This window comes from Nyctereutes procyonoides, unplaced genomic scaffold, assembly GCF_905146905.1.
Source record: "Nyctereutes procyonoides isolate TBG_1078 unplaced genomic scaffold, NYPRO_anot_genome, whole genome shotgun sequence".
Lineage (NCBI taxonomy): Eukaryota > Metazoa > Chordata > Mammalia > Carnivora > Canidae > Nyctereutes > Nyctereutes procyonoides.
The window spans coordinates 32,478,833-32,496,840 of record NW_026575140.1 but is presented as its reverse complement, the minus strand read 5'-3'; the positions used below and the strand labels follow the sequence as shown (position 1 = coordinate 32,496,840).

The 18,008-nt window shown below is 52.7% G+C and overlaps 1 protein-coding gene across 11 annotated transcripts in view; it reads left to right on the top strand.

Annotated features, from left to right (window-relative positions):
• The window catches only part of PRKCZ (protein kinase C zeta), a 103,120-nt gene that overhangs the window by 14,880 nt on the left and 70,232 nt on the right, over window positions 1-18,008 (top strand). The window contains exon 1 of one of the 11 annotated variants that reach the window (XM_055306810.1): window positions 2,074-2,272. The exons of the other annotated variants lie outside the window; for them this stretch is intronic. The gene's annotated coding sequence lies outside the window, so the exon portion shown is untranslated. Of the gene's footprint in view, window positions 1-2,073; window positions 2,273-18,008 lie in introns of those variants that run through there. 11 annotated transcript variants of the gene reach the window in all.

Here is an 18,008-nt window from a genome sequence, read left to right as displayed (position 1 = left end):
GTGGCAGCAGATCCTGTCTTCAAAGCAAGCAGTGTCCCAAAAGGCCATTGAAATCTGGCACATCCTGTGCTCTGTGGGCCTGATCCTGGCCTGTCTTCACACTTGGGTGACACAGACGCCCCTGGGTGGGCTGGTGGCTGTGGGATCAGCTCCCTCGGGAGAGGTGTCCCATGTTCTGCTGCACTGGCAGCACCCAGCACACTATAGAGGCCTATCTGGTCACCCAGGGTGGCTGTGGGGATGGGTTCTGGGGCTGAGCCCAGCACCTGGAGAAGGATGTCCCCAAGAAGTGGGCCTTCTCTAGCTGTGTAGTGTCAGGCAGGTGGGTGCGGCTCCCTGACTTCCTTTCCCTGTAGGGGGTCTGTGGTCATAGCCACTTCATGGGGCTATGTGGACATTAACAGCATTTCCAAGGGCTCCAGGGACATGCTAAGCACCCAGTGAGGCCAGCTCACCCCCACCGCCAGCCGGGCAGGTGTGTTGAAGGGCCGGTGTTGTCATCTGCATGAGGAACGAAGCAGAGCTCTAGGGTATGTGGAGCTTGGCCTGGGGGCTGAAGCCCTCCGGGAGCATCCTCCAGGCCCCGGTGGGTGGGTTACCTTGGAATCCTCCTGAGATATGCCTATTTTCCCCTGGTATTTATAGGTATGTCTATTGTTTTATTTAAAATCTAGTTTCATTCAGCTTTGTCTCAAATTACATGCAACAAACTGGAAAAGCTAGTTATCCACCCAAAATAGGCTTCCATTAAAATTAGCAATCTGCCAGTTTAGCCTGGGTTTTCTAGAGTTCTTTGAAACTGGTATTTTGCTCTGCATTGGACATGCATGCTCTTGGCTGGAGGTCAGGCTTGGGCCATAAAGCTCTTGGTGGGTGAGGCTTTATGGTAGACCTGGGAGGTGTTTGCCCTTCCCGTTGGGTGCCCTGGAGACATGGTGGTTCAGTTACTTTATGATTCTGAAGTCTCAGTCAGGGGTCTGCAGACATTCTGGAAAGGCCCAGGTAGTAAATGTGTGGTCTGCGCTGCAGCAGCTGCGCTGCCGTAGTCAAACAAATGAGCCATGATAAACTTTATTTCGGGCACTGAAATTTGTGAGATTTGTGTTTCGTGTGATTTCCACGTGTCTAAGAAATTACAAGCCATCCTTAGCGTGTTGCTCAGGGCACCAAGCTCTGCTGTTCCCCAGCCCTCGCTGCCAGTGGCAGAGCCTTGGGGCCCCCGGCCTCTACCTGTTACATTCTCAAGACACACGGTGTGTGAAATGCCCTCGCACAGCTGGTTGGCTGCTGGGCAATTGGAGCTCTGAAGTGACTTCAGGCCCCGCTTCAAACAACTGAAGGAGCTGGAGCTCGAACCCAGAGCTTTGGCCTTGACTCTGTGCCATGCACAGGAGCGAGCACAGATCTGGGGGCCTGGCACCTGCTTATAGGTGATGCGCAGTGGTGGTTCAGGCCAGGAGTGCGCCTCTCCCTGGCCCATAGCACGCGTATGCTGGAGGGTGGGGTAGCAGTTTTGCCTAACATCCCAGGCACCCTGGACCACGTAGGGTCAGCATAGGTCTGGGACTCCAGGAGGCTGGACGAACTCCCCGGCCTAGGCTGCTGGCATCTCTTCCTTGGAATTGGAGGGAATTGGGTTTGGGCTCTCACCTAGCCACAGTGGCTAGAACCATGGCTTCTCCCTTCCTCCCCTTCTGGGTCCCTGGCCCCCAGGCCTTGGAGCCCATGAGTCTTTGTGCCAGCCCCTTCTGGGCCTCTGTGGACACAGGCTGGAGGTCGCTTGCACTCAGTGGCCGCTGCTTCCCCACATCCCATGCGGGGGCCTGACCCGGGGGACCTGGCCCACTGGGGTCAGTCTCCATGGATCCTGCACTTGGAGGGCTCTGGGACTGAGCTGCCTCCTCTTGGCCGCTGCCCTACATTCTCTTCCAGGACCGTCCTGATGCAGAGATGCTTGTTTTCATGTGACGTCAGCTCCTCGGTATCCAGGCCGTGTTTTAGTTGCTGCCTCAGCTGCCGGCTCCCAGGGGAGCCGGGTACCACCCGGCCTGGAGACATGAGGAGGCAGGGATGTGAGAGGCGGGGGACGGGCCGGCCAGCCTTCCTTTAAATATCTGCTCCTCGCCTTTGAGCGCACCCTGCCCATTGTGGGTCCGAGGGGAGTGGAGGGCAGTGTCGGCTCACTAAAGGGAAGGAAGATGCCTCCCTGCACGCCCACCGCTCCGTAGAGCATAAAGAACCCTGTGCTGAGCAGGCGGGAGAAGAAAGCCCGGTGAGTAATGCACATCGCTCGTGCCTTCCTGCCTGGGTGCAGGCCGAGTATGAGTACGCGGCAATGCTGCCTGGCTGCTGGGTCCAGGGCAGGGGCCTGGCCGCAGCCTCAGCGCCGCGTGGATGTGCTGCCAGCCGGGGGCAGGGATGCAGCCACGGGGCTCTGAGCCGCGGGGTGGGGGTGGGGGTGCAGAGCGGTGAGAGGCTCTTGTTTCTGAGGTGACAGATTTTTAGCAAAACAGGCCCCAGAGGAGCGAGCAGAGTAGCCGATGCGGGGGTGCCGGAAGGAAATGTGTCCCTGGGAAGCGAGGCCTGTCAGCACGGCTGGGCAGCCGGTGGACACCAACCATCTCATGCTTATCCAGCAGCCGGGTGCGGGGGCTCTGACTGAGGGCAGTGTGGCGGCGGCGCGTGCCGGTAGGGTGACTGGTCTGCCGTGGCCAGTGTACACGCGCGTGTGCCCTGCTCGCTCCCCACTCTGCATTGCTGCAGGCAAGGGGTCCAACGGGCCGCGATGCTGCAGGCAGGAGCCCCCGGCCGCGAGGCTGGTGGTAGCAGCCCGCACCTGCTCCCCTACACTGAGCTCCGCAGAGCTGCCGCCGCTCTGCGCGCCTCTGCTGGTCCTGGCCCCGTGTCTGCGTTGACGACAGCGTCGTGTTGGAGTCTGGGTGGCACGGCTGGTGTTGACGTGCCCGGCTCACTCCACCGGGGTCCACGGATGTCGGTGATGAGCGTGGTGCCGGCGTCCGGTGTTCTATTCTGAGATGGTTGGAGGTAGACCCAGATGCGCCCGGGGGCTGCTTGGTGGCTGGTGGGGATGTGGGAATGTGGGTGTTTGGTGACGTCCATTTTGCAAGGTGTTTTTGTAAAAAAAAACAACCACAGTAGGCACCCCCCACCTTGGGCTGGCAGGCGGCTGATGCCCTGGGTGGACGGGCTGCTGGGATGGGTAGCCCCTGGTGTGGATGGTGCTGGGGTGACCCAGAGGCCTCTGAGCCAGCCTGCCCCTCCCCCAGGAGCAGGAGGGACAGTCGCTGCTCTCTGCCGCCAGCCTGGGTCGCAGGGCTAACGCGTTAGTTCTGGATCCTTGAATATTTTGAAATCCAGGGTGTGCTGGTGGGTGCGTGGGAGAGGAGAGGAGCGGGGTGTCGGCTCACGTGTGTGCTTGCCAATGAGGAGAAATTAGCTGTGTCATAGTTTCTTGGGATGTCTGGGACATCTTGGCCTCTTTCCTTCTGTGTGGTCACGCGCTATGAGTGCGTGGCTGATGTGAACCCTCGCGGTGCTGCTACGCTGCCGGGCTACCCTGAGCACGGGCCTGAGCAGGTGGCTTCTGGGCCTTGGGGCCTCGGCAGGGCTTAGAGCCCCACGCGGGGACACGTTGGGAGAGCGAATCCCCCAGAAAGCCCCACTGTGTGTTGCTGCCGTCAGGTGGGGCTGTGGCTGGGTGTCACCTGTGTCTGTGTCCCGGTCAGATCCACATGGAGTCTCCTCTTCCTCCCGTCCTAGGGCGTCAGCCACTGACAAGGTGCCGTCACAAACTTCAGAGCCTCTGACAGTTATGTAAGGAGTTGTATGTACTGTTTGCCCAACTTGGAGGTCCCGCTAACCTCCCGGACGTCACATCCAGGGCCGCCTGTCATCCCGTCGGTCACACAGAGCAGCTGAGGGCCTTGGACGGTCCCAGACCCCCAGGGGACGCTGCCCTCAGCCCCTCCCATTGGGGTCAGCATGGTGGGAACACAGGGTTATCTGTGGTCCCACCAGAGACTCCTGCCCTGAAGCGCCCCCCAGATGTCTGTTTGCTCCCTCTGGTGTAGATGTGGTGGCAAGGGCTGCATTGCATCTGGCATTTCTGACCACCCAGATGTGGCACAGTGCAGCCCATGGAGGTCAACGCATTGGGCTGAAGCTCAGGTCAGCAGGTGCCTGGGGTCAGGCTCCAAGATCCAAAGACGAGGCAGTGGCCGTTTCCTTGACTGACCAGAGGCTGTTTTGAGGCTGTGCAAGGGTAAGGGGGGCAGCCCTGAACGTCTGCTCTCTGCAGAACCGCGCCAGGCCCGCTGAGGGTAAGCCTCCATGCCAGGTTTGATACGTCTTTGGTGTTTACATTCAGAGACCGTAACCTCCTGTGTCTACCCCCCTTTTCTGTGGTGAATGAGGATTCTAGGGGCTGGGGTCTCTAATCCCTGCTGCCACTGGGCCTTTGCTTGTGCTGTTTCCTTGCTCTTGCAGGGTGAGTGGCCCTGAGGATCACTGCCCCCACAACCACTACTCCATGAGAGTTGGATGGCACGAAGCAGGCCCCCTGGACGTGTGTGGGGCTTTATGGGAGGAGCAGAAGGGCTTTCTCTGAAGCTGTCTGAACCAATTGCACATTCAATGTTCACATTGCTTTTGGTAATAAAGTTATAGCACAGAAGACAGCCCCACAAATCCCCCACAGGTGTATTTGGAATAGCAGTTTATTTTTAGGATTATCCTAAGTAGGTAGAGTAAGGCACCTCATCTATGACTGCTGTCTTTTCTGTTCAGTGTCTCTGTGGCTTCTGGGCTGACCTAGTCAATTCCATCCACCCCAGGTGACTGTGAGCCAGGGGGCAGGTCTGCCGTCTCCCTGGGTGAAGTTCAGAATCAGGCAAGGCAGGAATGCCACGTTGATAACTAATAAATCCTTTTTCGGAGGTTATTTCTAAGGTGCTGTAAGTGCAGTCAGACAGATGTGCTTCACATTTGGTGCATGCACACTTACGGGGTGAATGGGAGATTGTACCCCAATGTCCGTGTGGGTGGAGGAGATCCCGAATTTATGTTTTATTGCTCAGTTTGGTGGTTAGAATGTGTCTGAGGTTTTTTTGTTTTGTTTTGCTTTTTTAAGTTTGCTGCTTGTTTAAGCTTCTCCTAACGGGAAATTTAAAAACATCTGATTTGGGGATCTCTGGGTGGCGCAGCGGTTTGGCGCCTGCCTTTGGCCCAGGGCGCGATCCTGGAGACCCGGGATCGAATCCCACGTCGGGCTCCCGGTGCATGGAGCCTGCTTTTCCCTCTGCCTATGTCTCTGCCTCTCTCTCTCTCTCTCTCTCTCTCTCTCTCTCTCTCTCTGTCTCTCTCTCTGTCTCTCTCTCTGTGACTATCATAAATAAATTAAAAAAATAAATAAATAAAAACATCTGATTTGTAACAAGATGGAGCCTCGCGGTGTGTGGTGTGTGAAGGGCCTTGGGTGGGAAGCGGGTGGTCAGCACCACATGGGCTGTCTGTTCGCTCAGCCCCACACAGCCCCGTGCCATGCCTCCATGTACTCATCTGTGAGATGTAATTGTAGAGGAAACTGAATAAAGTCATGCTGAGCATGGACAGGCTGGGCATGCCTTGTCTTGGTCGGGAAACCATATCGTTACTGCTAAATGCTTATGTATCAAGTTTGCGTTGTACATTATTTTCATGTTTTGAATTTGATTTTGAGCTTGACATGTTTATGTTTTAAGGTATTGAATGTGGTTTACAAAGAGAGAACAGGTGTCCCTGCCCCTTCCTCCCCTCCAGGAGGGGCTCACTTCCCATCCGAGTGGCTCTTCTTGGCATTTCCAGATTTCTAAATAACGCACCAATGCTGCAGCTTCTAGACTTTTCTGTTTGGGATGTTACCTCTTCCTCTCTGTCTCTGGAATGGGTCAGCTCTCTTTTTCTGCTCCCAATATAGGGTTAGGTCAACATTTTTTGTTTAATCACTGAGTGTTTACATTATGGCGGATTGGAAAAATATTCACAAGCCATTAGCATTACATTATTTTTTCTTGTACAACTTTTAGTTTTTCTTGGGGATAATAATTGCCTTGCTTTCCCCACCCCTTCCTTGGCATTTCTAGAAGTCTTGTCTCAAATTTGCCCATAATTTTTCCAGGAGGGCAGCCCTTTCCCAATGTCTGCACCACATCCCTCCTTGTGCCCCCGGGCCTCAGCACAGTATATCCTGGGCCCTCGTGATAGTTTAGCTGGTTATAGAAGCCAGACCGGAAACAGTTTTCTCCCCGCTCCGAGCATTTTAAAAGGATTGTACCCATGTCCTCCAGCCTCCCGTCTCATTGAGAAGTCAGGGGCCATTTTTACTTTTGTGTGTGCTTTATTTTCTCCTGAAAGTGATCAGGATCTTTTTTTTTTTTTGTCTTTATTGTTTTCAAGTTTCATTGTGATTTGATCAAGGATTTCTTTTTTTTTAATTTTTTTATTTATTTATGATAGTCACAGAGAGAGAGAGAGAGGCAGAGACACAGGCAGAGGGAGAAGCAGGCTCCATGCACCGGGAGCCCGACGTGGGATTCAATCCCGGGTCTCCAGGATCGCGCCCTGGGCCAAAGGCAGGCGCCAAACCGCTGCGCCACCCAGGGATCCCTGATCAAGGATTTCTTGATGTGGCCTTTCTTGTCTCTTGTGCTGAGAAGTTACAGTGCAGGAACTGAAGACACTGGGCATGAGATGCTTTTGTTTCTTTTTTTTTTTTTTAAAGATTTTATTTATTTATTTATTTATTTATTTATTTATTTATTTATTTACTTACTTACTTACTTACTTACTTATTTGAGAGAGAGAGAGGCAGAGACACAGGCAGAGGGAGAACAGAGGGAGAAGCAGGCCCCACGCAGGGTGTCCAATGCAGGACTTGATCCCGGGTCTCCAGGATCATGCCCTGGGCTGAAGGCGGCGCTAAACCGCTAAGCCACCGGGGCTGCCCTGTTTCTTTCTTTGATGGTCCCTTATCCTACAGTTGTCACTTTCTAGAGCTACCATGAGTCATTTGTTGGCATCCCCCGACCGGCCTTTAATTTTCTTGTCTGTTTTCCACTTGTTTCTTTTATTTTCTAGGAGATATCTTACATTTTTCATGTCAAAACCATCTCTTATTTGTTGTCTTTTTCTTTGTTTTTCATTCCGAGAGCTCTTTCTTAGGCTTTAAAGGTTCCTTTTTAAAATAGTGGCTTGGGGGCCCCTGGGTGGCTCAGGCGTTTGAGTGTCTACCTTCATCTATCTCCAGGTCCTGGGATCAAGTCCCTTGTCGGGCTCCCTGCTCAGTGTGGAGTCTGCTTTTCCCTCTCTCTGCCACTCCCCTGGCTCATGCTCTCCCTCTTTCTAATGAATTAAAAAAAAAAAATAGTGACCTGCTCCTGTTTTAGAGGTGGGATATCACACTGTTTCTTTGAGGTTATTAACTGTGGCAAGAGGCCCCATGATATAATGTAATTGTGCAAGTTCTCGAACACTTGTGGTTCAAGGCTCCCCACTTGTGAGCTGGTGTCACCCTCACCATGCCTGATGCAGGATGTACTGCTGTTGTCTCTGTCCTGTGGTGAGAATGGTACCTGAATTATGGAGAGGTCAAGCAGTTTTCCCAGATCATAGCCACGTGCTGTGGAGCTGGGGTTCACCCCCCGGGAGCTGGGCTTGAGTCTGTGTTCTTTGGCACAGTGCACGGTCCCCACTCAGCCACTTACCAGCCATGTGACCTTGGTCACAGCCATGTCCACCCTGTGGTTCAGACCCCGGGAAGTGGGGTGCTGACCATGGGCATGGCTCCCATCGCTGTGAGGACCATGGCATGGTCTGAATTCGGAGCAGCAGTGAAGAGGTGAGGCCATGCGGTAGCGCTGTGGAGTGAGTGGTAAAGTCATCTTCTTTGGTGTTTCCTTTGGCCCTTGACACGGCTGTTTCTACCGGAGTTCTTTTTCTCAGTGGGCTTTGGCCTAGGAGGATTTCCACAGCCTTGGGCAACCCTTAGTCATCTGCCTCTGTTGACACATGGGGCACCACAGAGCTGGTGGACATTGTGGTGTGGTGGCCAGGGGAGTGTCCTGCCTGGGAAGGGGCTGTGCTGTCCCAGCCCTGGGGAAGGGAACTGCTATCCCCCCAGGCTGAGTCTTCATGCCCCCAGCTGCACTGGGTGAGGTCAGGGCTAGGAGCCCACGCTGTGGGCACCTCACTTTCTGGTGCACAGAGCCTCTGACTCACCGGCCTTTGAGGGATCAGTGCTGCTCAGACCCCTGCCGACCGCCAGACCACCTGCTTTCCAGCTTCTGATGTGGTGCCGCTTGCTCTGTGCTTCTTTTCTCATTGGTGTTTGTCTCCCTCTGACTTTGGTCTTGGGAAGGAGTATGGGCCAATAGTTGTGTTCCTGCTGCTGTGTTTATCTGGATACCATCTAGATTATACCTTCCCGAGGCTAAATTACGCAGGAGAAGTGGCGCTAAGAAAAAGGTCTTCACAGGTGGACGTGGGCGTGCGTGGCTGTTGTGAATCAGCACGTCCTGAGGCCTCGTGTCACCGTGAGACCTGAGACTGAGGTTACAGCCTTAAGTGAAAAGGCTGTGACTCACTTTCTTTCGATGGCCAGTGGTGACCCGGGGGCAGAGCGGGGGGGGGGTCTGGAAGGGGGAGCTGGGGGACCCACAGGTGCTTCGGCCCTGGGTGTGTGTGTGAAAATAGACTTTATTTTTTAGAACAGTTTTGGGTTTTCAGAGAAGTTGGGAACATAGTACAGAATACCGCGGTCTCCTGGTTGTTAACGCCCACGTTTGTGTCTATGTCAGTTATGATAAGCTAACCAGTGTCAGTGGTTACTATCAGCTGAAGTCCACACTTGACTCAGATTCTTGTAGATTTTCCCCGACGCCTTTGTTCTGTCCCAGGACCCCACACGATGACAGATGTTCAGTTGTCCCCTCTCCTTGGGCCCCTCTGGGCTGTGATGGTTTCTCAGACTTACCTGTTTGGGGATGACCATAGCGGATTTGAGAAGTGCTGGTCAGGTGTTTTGTAGAATTCCCCTCAGTTTGAGTTGCTCTGATGTTTGTCTCGTGGTTAGACTGGGGTGTGGGTTTCGGGGAGGAGACCCTGGAGGTGCAGTGTTCTTTCATTGCACTGAATCCCTGGTCCTTGCTCCCAACATGGCCTGTTTCTGTGGTGTGACCTTGGGGTGTGTCTGCCACTGCCACTGCTGCCCCTGTAGAAGGACATTGCTGCACAGCCCACATTTGAGAAGAGGGAGGCATACTCCTTCCCTTTAAGGGGGCATCTTGAGTTCTGTGTGGGCGGATTCACCCCCCCCCCATGTTCACCTGTATGGACTCTTGGGTGTCAGCCTCCTACTTTGGGTTACTCACATTGTTGCCACTGTGGTCGCTGTGGGTCAGCCCCAGGAGTGATGACGGCCTTCAGGGGAGGGGCTGGGAGGTGGGCCTGGAGCCCCCATGGGAAAGGCAAGGAGGGCAGTCTCTGGCCCCCCTTCCGGTCAGGCAGGAAGAAGAGCAGAGCATGGACCCACAGGCCCAGAATCAGTGCTCAGCTGCCCGACCCTGGACACAGTCTCTTCCTCACATCCCTTCATCTCTAGAGCTCTCTGGGAGCCTGAGAACAGTTGACAGAGGCAGAGCCCTGATCAGCTTCACAGAAGTTCCGTCATGTCAGCCAATCTCAGACGGGCAGCCTTCTGCTTCGTAGCCCCATTCACTTCTCTCATATTTCCTAATTCTGTTAAATGATGACATTGAAATAGGCTCGATCAAAGCTGTCAATGCATTTTCATACTGGACACTGTGTGGTAGCACCAGGTGCCCAAGCATCTTTTCACTCTGCTCTCCAGGCGGCCACCACCACAAAACTGCTGGAAGTGGCTCTATTTACTGTTGTAGGCCCGGTAGCAGCTCCCACCTACTGTGTCTGCCCCAGGTGCCTTGTCCCTGCCCTGGTGGGGTGTCTGGGGAGAGGGACCCAGCGCTGCCTGTCATGAGTCACGAGTATGCAGGGTCGGTGGGGGGGATGGGACAGGTTGGCTAGCATGCATCTGTCAAGCATCCGTCAGACCATCTGCCATAAGCCAAGGGGAGCAGAGCTGGTCCTGCTTTACTGAGCCAGTGAGGAATGTGGATTTGCGTGGAGACGACGACTGATCATGTTGTGAATGGGAGGTTAATTAGTCCTGTGATCCAAGCCGTGGTGTGCTGCAAACGTTCAACAGCCGGCTGTCTGGGGAACAGGACAGACCTGGTTTGTCACTCTTGCCGGTTTCCCTGGTGTAGATACTCCCACCCCTGCTGCTCTCAGGTGAGCACCCCAATGTCGCTGAAGGCGGTGTGGCTGGGAGATGCTCAGCTGGCTCTGGAGAGCTGGACATGAGATCGGGAAGGTGACAGAGACCGGGGCCTGTTCACTTGGTCACTGCATCTCTGAAAAAGACACCTTTCTGATTGGCTCAGAAGGGGTTGCCCCCTTTTATATTTTTATTTGATTTATTTATTTATTTGTTTATTTATTTATTTATTATTTATTATTTATTTATTTATTTATTTATTTATTTATTTATTTATTTTGGGGGGTTGCCCCCTTTTAGCATGGCGCCCATGACGATCCATAGTGAGCTGGGGACCTGAGGAACAAGGAGCCCCCAGGGCAGCAGACCCTGAAGGCGGCAGGTGGAGGGCCAGTGTGCTGCCTGGGGTGCCTCCTCGCATCCCCTCCTGCTCTCTCCTTCTCCTCTATCTTACTAGGGCTGCATGTGAAGTGACATTTAAGGCTGTTCCGCTATTGAACCTGTTTTATGTGCCTTCTTCCCACATCACCACATCTGGGTCTTGGACCAACCTCATGCCACACCCCTGGAGGGACAGGTGTTAGGGAGAAGGTGCTGCTCTGAGGGAGGTTGCTGCATTCATGCTGCAGACCCAGACTGTTTGATGCCCATCTCCAGCACAGATCTCTGTCCCCTCTGGTCCCAGTCCAGCCTCCTTCAGCCTCCTCTAGCCTTCTCTAGCCTCCAGCTTCCTCCAACCTCCAGCCTCCAACCTCCTCCAGCCTCTGTCCTTGTTGGCCAGCCTCTGCGGGATCCTCCCGACACTCCTGAAAATTACTGAGAACCTCATAGACCCTTTAGATTGTTTTTCATCTAGCATTGACTGTATTTGAAACGTAAAATGGGAAGTATTAATTCATTCACACATTTTAAGCCTGTTATGTGTTAACATATGTTAACAAAAATTTTAATGTACATTTAATTTTAATGAAAAATGACTCCTCTCCCCCCACAAAAATAAAGAAATAAAGTGTGAGGGTGGCCATGTTGCTGCAGACCTCAGGGGTGTCTGCATAGGGCATGCGGCTGGACTACTCCATGCACCTCTGCATCAGCCCATTGCAGCTCATTGTGTGCTATTGAAGTGTGAGGGAAACCATAGCATTTTTACATGTTAGTTGCCATGTAGACTCTGAAACTATATCTTAGGTTCAACTCCTGCACTGTCTTATATTTGAATAGGTTTTTTTTTTTTTTTATTTTATTTAGTTATGATAGTCACACAGAGAGAGAGAGAGGCAGAGACACAGGCAGAGGGAGAAGCAGGCTCCATGCACCGGGAGCCCGATGTGGGATTCGATCCCGGGTCTCCAGGATCGCGCCCTGGGCCAAAGGCAGGCGCCAAACCGCTGCGCCACCCAGGGATCCCGGTTTGTTTGTTTTTAAGGATTTTATTTATTTATTTATGAGAGACACACACACAGAGTGGCAGAGGGAGAAGCAGGCTCCTCACAGGGAGCCCGATGCAGGACTCGATCACTGGACCGCAGGATCACGCCCTGAGCCAGAGGCAGACGCTCAACCACTGAGCCACCCAGGCATCCCTTGAATAGGTTTGTTACCCGCGCGTGCTTTTGTGACCTCACACACTGGTCATCTGGAAAATTTCACTGAGTTAACGCAAGTCTCCTAAAGATGTGCTGGGAAACCCCCCTCCACTGTGGAGGCAGACTGTCTTACCGTGGGTATAGCTTGTAACCAGGGCTCTCCCACTGTGGTTCCCAGGACCCCGGGGTCCCCAGGCTTGCCAGGCTCAGCCGGCTACCCCGTCCCCTTGCACAGCAGGACACATGTGGCTGGCCAGCCTGCAGCCCTGCTGTCTGTGCTGGGGACATGTATGGGGAGGCGGGGTGCTGAGGATATCCAGGGTCCACTATCTGGGTGCCCTGCCACCCAGGCCACCCAGAGTTGGGCCTGCTCAGCCACACTCCATCAGCCAATGGGACCAGGCGCTGAAGGCGGGTGAGTCACAGGTGTGCTCTTTGCACCCCACAGCTAGTCTGCTCCTGATTCTTCCCATCCCACCCCCTTATTCCCCTGGCAGGATGGGTTGGCTCTGTTGGCTGGGGGTGAGAGGGGGTGTGTGCACAGACGTTCCCCCTGGTGTCTGAACCAGCTCAGGCAGGCACCTCGGCACAACGTGCAGCCGTAGCAGGAGGGCAGGAGCAGACTGAAGGGAGCGGTGGGCTGTCGTGGGAGCACACGAAGATCCTGGGGTGTTGACAGAGCAGGTTAGGGTCTGCCATGGGTCCCACCAGCTAACCCTTAGTTCTGTGTCATTAAATTGCACTTCCTTGGGTGGTGGTGTTTCGTTCTAACAAAAGTTTATCGGGTATTTTCGATATTGTGTGTCCTTACTTGAAGACGAGGACAGGGAGTTGTTCTGTGTTTTCACAACCCCCATGGGATTTTATCAGTTACCCAACACCTGGGGCTGGATGAAGCTGGTGACACACACGCGATGTGCCTGGATGGTAGGAATTGGGTACATTTGTGGTGGCATCTTACTAGATGTGTTCCCAGACCTTCATAACTGGGGCTCTGAGGGGTGGTCCTCTTGGGTCTCCCCTGTGGTCCCATGGCCGGTTGGCAGGGCCAAGCCTACACTCTCTCCCATGCTCTCTGCCACAGTGCCTGTAGCCTCCCATTTTTCCAGACTGTGCTTTTGTTTGTTGTATTGTTTTGAGATTCTTTTTATCTGAAGATGCCTCCTACAAGCCGATACCACCAGTGATTTTTCTTCATGCTCAGAGCGTCTTGCAGATGGTTTCTGCATTCATGAGTGGTTCTGCCAGACTCAGGCACTCCCATCGTAGTGCTAGGGTGTTGGGTGACCCTTGTCCAGCGTCAGTTGGTGATCAGTTGGCATCATGCCATAGGGAAGTGTGTCCCTTCCCCCAACCTGTTTACAAAACCCATGCAATACCAATATGGACAAAGATTTCCTAAAACTTGAGTTTATTAAAAAACACTTCTGTCATGATTGATGTTGAGGGTCTGTGAGCTCTGATGTTTCCAGCAGTTTTGAGCATTTCACCCCCGACCTGGTTGCCTCCAGGATTCCAGGCACATGAGGGCCAGCCTGGAGCCAGCTATTCCTTGGGGAGCCCCCTGTGCCACTCCCCCAGGACCAAAGAGCCCCCGTGCCTCCCCCCCACAAAGCACACATACCCCATGCACACATACCCCTCTTTACCCCCTAGGACCACAGAACCACCCCCCACACTGTTCCCCCCACCCCCTGGACTGTCCCCCACCCTTCATCCTGGACCACAGAGCCTCTCTCCCCTGAACAGCCCCAGGCAGCTCCCCCATGGAGGAGCCGGTCACAATGAGTCCAGAACTGGCAGCCAGAACCGAGGTAGGGCCAGGGATTCTCTGCTTACTGGTCTTTGCACTTCTTCCATCTGTTGCCGGTTGGTGCATGTTTGGGCATTTCACTTGAATTCATCTCTTGTCATCTTCCAGTGGTGTTATCAGCGTAATGGTCAGTTGAGTTTATTTTCCTCTGTTTGCGTAATTTTAGGGTATTTCCCCATCCTTGTTTGTCTTGCTTATGGGCTGTATAAACACATTAACCTGATTCAGACTTAGAAACTACACGGAGAGATTGCTCAGACCCATTGAATCACTTCACCATCCTGCGTGTCATCTCGTAAACTTGGAAACAAGTGCATGTGTTAGCAATGCTTGTTGCCCAGAAAGTCTCCACATGTGTACACTCTTCTTAACATCTTACACGCATCCACATTTCTAATAACAGAAATACAGGTATGTATTTAGAATGAGAATAGAGATCAAAAGAAATGATGAATGTTTTTTGAAAGAGAGAGAGAGCATGAGTGATAGAACACAAGCAGGGGGAAGGGCAGAGGGAGAAGGAGAAGCAGATTCCTAGCTGAGCAGGGAGCCCAATGCCACCCGATCCCAGGACCCCAGGATCATGACCTGAGCCAAAGGCAGATGCTTCATCAACTGAGCCACCCAGGTGCCCCAGAAATGATGAATTTTTAAATACTAATGAACACTACAAGCGCTGCAAAATCCAGAAAAATAACATGAATTACATTCCTCAGTAAACATCTGCTTGGCATGATCCTATAATACTTTCTCACCCGGATTTTCCAACTGTGAGCACTGGCAGTGTTCTCTATAGAGAGACCTCTGTGATGATCATCTCAGAGTTCCTGTGCCGTAGTTGACAAGATTTTACTTTCTGGTCACAAAATCCTTTTTTTTCAGCCTCATAATTATTACTGATAATGTCACATACATTTTTAGGATTGTCTCGGAATTTGGGGAGAATTTCCATTGCTTTCGTGTGAGGTAGGTAAGACTTTATTATAGGACATTCCACATTTTCTTGCAGAGTGACTAGTCTTAAGCACTCTTTGGGATGACAATGCTGCATTGCTTTGTGGTCAAAGCCCTCGTGAGTGGCACACATTCTGTGAATTTTATGTTCTCTGCATTCATGTTGTAATGTTTTAGAGATGTGAGAAATGTAGGACCCAATTCGGTATTTTTGTGGAAATGCACTAAACACAGCTCACCACGCGGAAGTGCCAGCTGCCTGTGGTCGTGCTGAAGACTGGTGCCCACCAGCATGGTGATCTGACGCATTCCAAGTCACACAGTTCTTTATTATCATTAACTATAATTTTTAAAAAGATTTTATGTATTTATTTAGAGAGAACGAGAGAGAGAGCACAGAGAGGGAGGCACAAGCGGACTCCCCACTGGACAGGGAGCCTGATGTGGAGCTTGATCCCAGGACCCCGAGATCATGACTTTACTTGAAGGCAGATGTTTAAACAACTGAACCATCCAGGCGCCCCTATTATTATTTCCAATTTTTATTCAAAATAACTACTTTTGCTTCAAAACTTGGAAGCCTATGATGGTAGTTGCTGGTCGTGTAAAACATCTTGGCTGAGAGTGAGCCCCCAGCATGTGTGATGCCCTACATCCAACCACCCTCCTCACACATCTTCTTTGGTTGTTGTGGCCTTAAAAAAAAAATCACATAATATGGAATTTACCACTTAACCTTCCTTAAATGATTCCTTTGATTTAGTTTTTATTGTTTTGGGGCTATTTAAGTTCACAGCAAAATTGAGAGGAAAATGCAGAGATTTCCTCCATATCCCCAGCCACCATACACATGTAGTCTGCCCTGTGATCTGCACCCCACAGAGGGTGTGTTCCTGGCAGTCCAGCCTGCCGTGAAGCGTTGTCTTCCCCCAGGGTCCACATTAACATTGGGGTCACTCGTGGTATTGTACAGTGTGTGGGTTTGGACAAGTAGCTTGCTGCCCTCCACCTGTGCATCCGTCCTCCCAACACTGGGAAACCATGGGGTTCTTTCTTTTTCCTGTCTCCTAGTTTTGCCTGTTCCAGAAGATCAGGAGCTGAAATCCTACAGCGTGTAGCCTTCAGACCGGCTTCTTTCATTCAGTGATACGGACAAGTCTGTCTTTTCATGGCTCCATAGCTCATTTCCCTGTAGTGCTGAATACCCATTGTCTAAATATACCCCAGTTTACTCACCCATCAGCTGCTGAAGGACAACGTGGCTTTCTAGGTTTTAGCGGGTAGCACTAAACCTCAATAAACACCTGTGTGCATATTTCGGCGTGGACAGAAGTTTGCGGTTCTTTTGGATAAATGCCAAGGAGCATTGCCACAGAGCTGGGTCATATGGAAAGAGGATGTTTGAACCATTCCCCTGAGTGGCTGAGCCAGCAGTGACTGTGGGCTCATGCCACTCCATGTCCACCCAGCATCTGGTGTTGCCGGAGTTCTGGATTTGGGTCATTCTAATGGGTACATTTTTAACCATTTTAGTGTATGATTCAGAGACGTTAACTGTGTTTATTTTGTTGTGCTATAGACCTTAGAGTGCTTTCTTCCTATTGGCATGTCCACACAGAGCAACTCTGTAGGGAATGAGAAATAAAAGTAGATTTGGAGCATTGTGGCTTGCAGGGTAAGGCTTTGTCACGGGTACCCGTGTGGACAGCTGGGAAGGGGCCACCACATGGAGAGAGCTGGTCTGTCAGCACCTCTGCACCGTGTCCCAAAATGCCAGGTGGCTCTTGTGGCAAATGTGCCTCTGGTGAAGTCTCCGCTTGTGGGGATCTCAGCGATGCCCTTATTTTTGCAGTGCTTATTTAGGTCTTATCCCATTGTCCAGAAAATTTTGGTGTTGTATTATCCAAGGAATAAAGTAAGATATCTGAGCATGTATGTATCATGTCATCAAAAAGATGCATTGTGTAAGGAACAAATTAGTAACTCGGAGGTGCTTCTGGACTGGCATTTGGGAAAGGGGAAGGGTTTGCTGCCATGAGTGGTCTCCTTGGGACACACAGCTGACTGTTGGGAGTAGGGCAGGAAGCCCCGTCCCACTGGGCCCCCAAGGGAGCCAGCACAGAGTGCCCTCCAGGTGGGGCCCAGGGACAGGCGTGCAGGGCAGGCTGCCTGGTGACTGGCACGTGTTGGCTGCCTGGACACATGGTGTGAAGGCGTCCTTTGTTTGGACCAGAGCAGGGCTGGTTCTGAATAGCTGCTTTCTCTGCCTGCCCTGTGGAGTGGCCAGGAGGGGCTCTGGCTGAGATGCCATCGGGTTGGCCTTTGGTTCTGCTGCTTCCCCCGTGTGACCTTAGCTGTTTCTTCCTCTACCTGGCCCCGGCTCTGCCATCCTCACCTGGATGACACACCTCTGCTGGCTGAAGGATCCTGTAAACAGGAGTCCTACTGGGCCTCGACCTCCCTGTGCCCCACCTCCCACTTCTCTCTGGTCAGCAGAGTCCCCTCACTGCCTTAGCCCTGCCTCCCTCTACCTGGAAACCTCATGCCTGGAGTTCTGCATGCCTCCCCTCTTCCCTCTCTTCTTTCCCTCCCCACTTCTAGCCTTCCCCCTCCTCTTCACCCATCCCCTTTCCTCCCTATCCCTCTACCCCCTCCCCCCTTCCCATCCCCTCTCCTCCCTCCCCTATCCCCCATCCACCTTCTGCCCATCCCTCTACCCCATCCTCCTTCCTCCCCATCCCCCACCACCCATCCCCTTCTCTCCTTGTCCTCCCTCCAGCCTCTGCTCCCAGGCCTCTCCCTTCATGAAGGCTCACCCCACCCCTACTCTGTGTGGCCTCTGTGAGGGTGTGTCCTCCGTGGACATTTACTGAATATCTTTCAGTGAAGATGCTGCTCAGGACAGTGATGGATCTCATGACTCAACTCCCCCCTCCTCCCACTGAGGATGTTCCCAAAGGGCTCCGTATCCTGGAACTAGTCAGGGGTACACTCCGCTGGCACTGCCTGCTGCCTGGGTCGAATGTTACCTCTGCTCCATGGGTCCGGCTGGGTGAGACCGAATAGCCTGGGTCATCTGTGCAGCTCCACTGCTTGGGAGCCTTCACGGCTGTGGTATCTTCACCCTGTGTCTTAGGAGGACAGTGGTGACTGCAAATGGACATGCTGGCAGCACCAGAAAGAAAGGACTTGGCACAGAGTGCTCCTCGGGGAGGCCCCTTGCACGGGTGGAAATGAAGCCTCGGCTTTCTGTTGCATTTCCCTTCCTGTTCCCACGTATGGTGCTGTGTGTGGGACCTGGTAC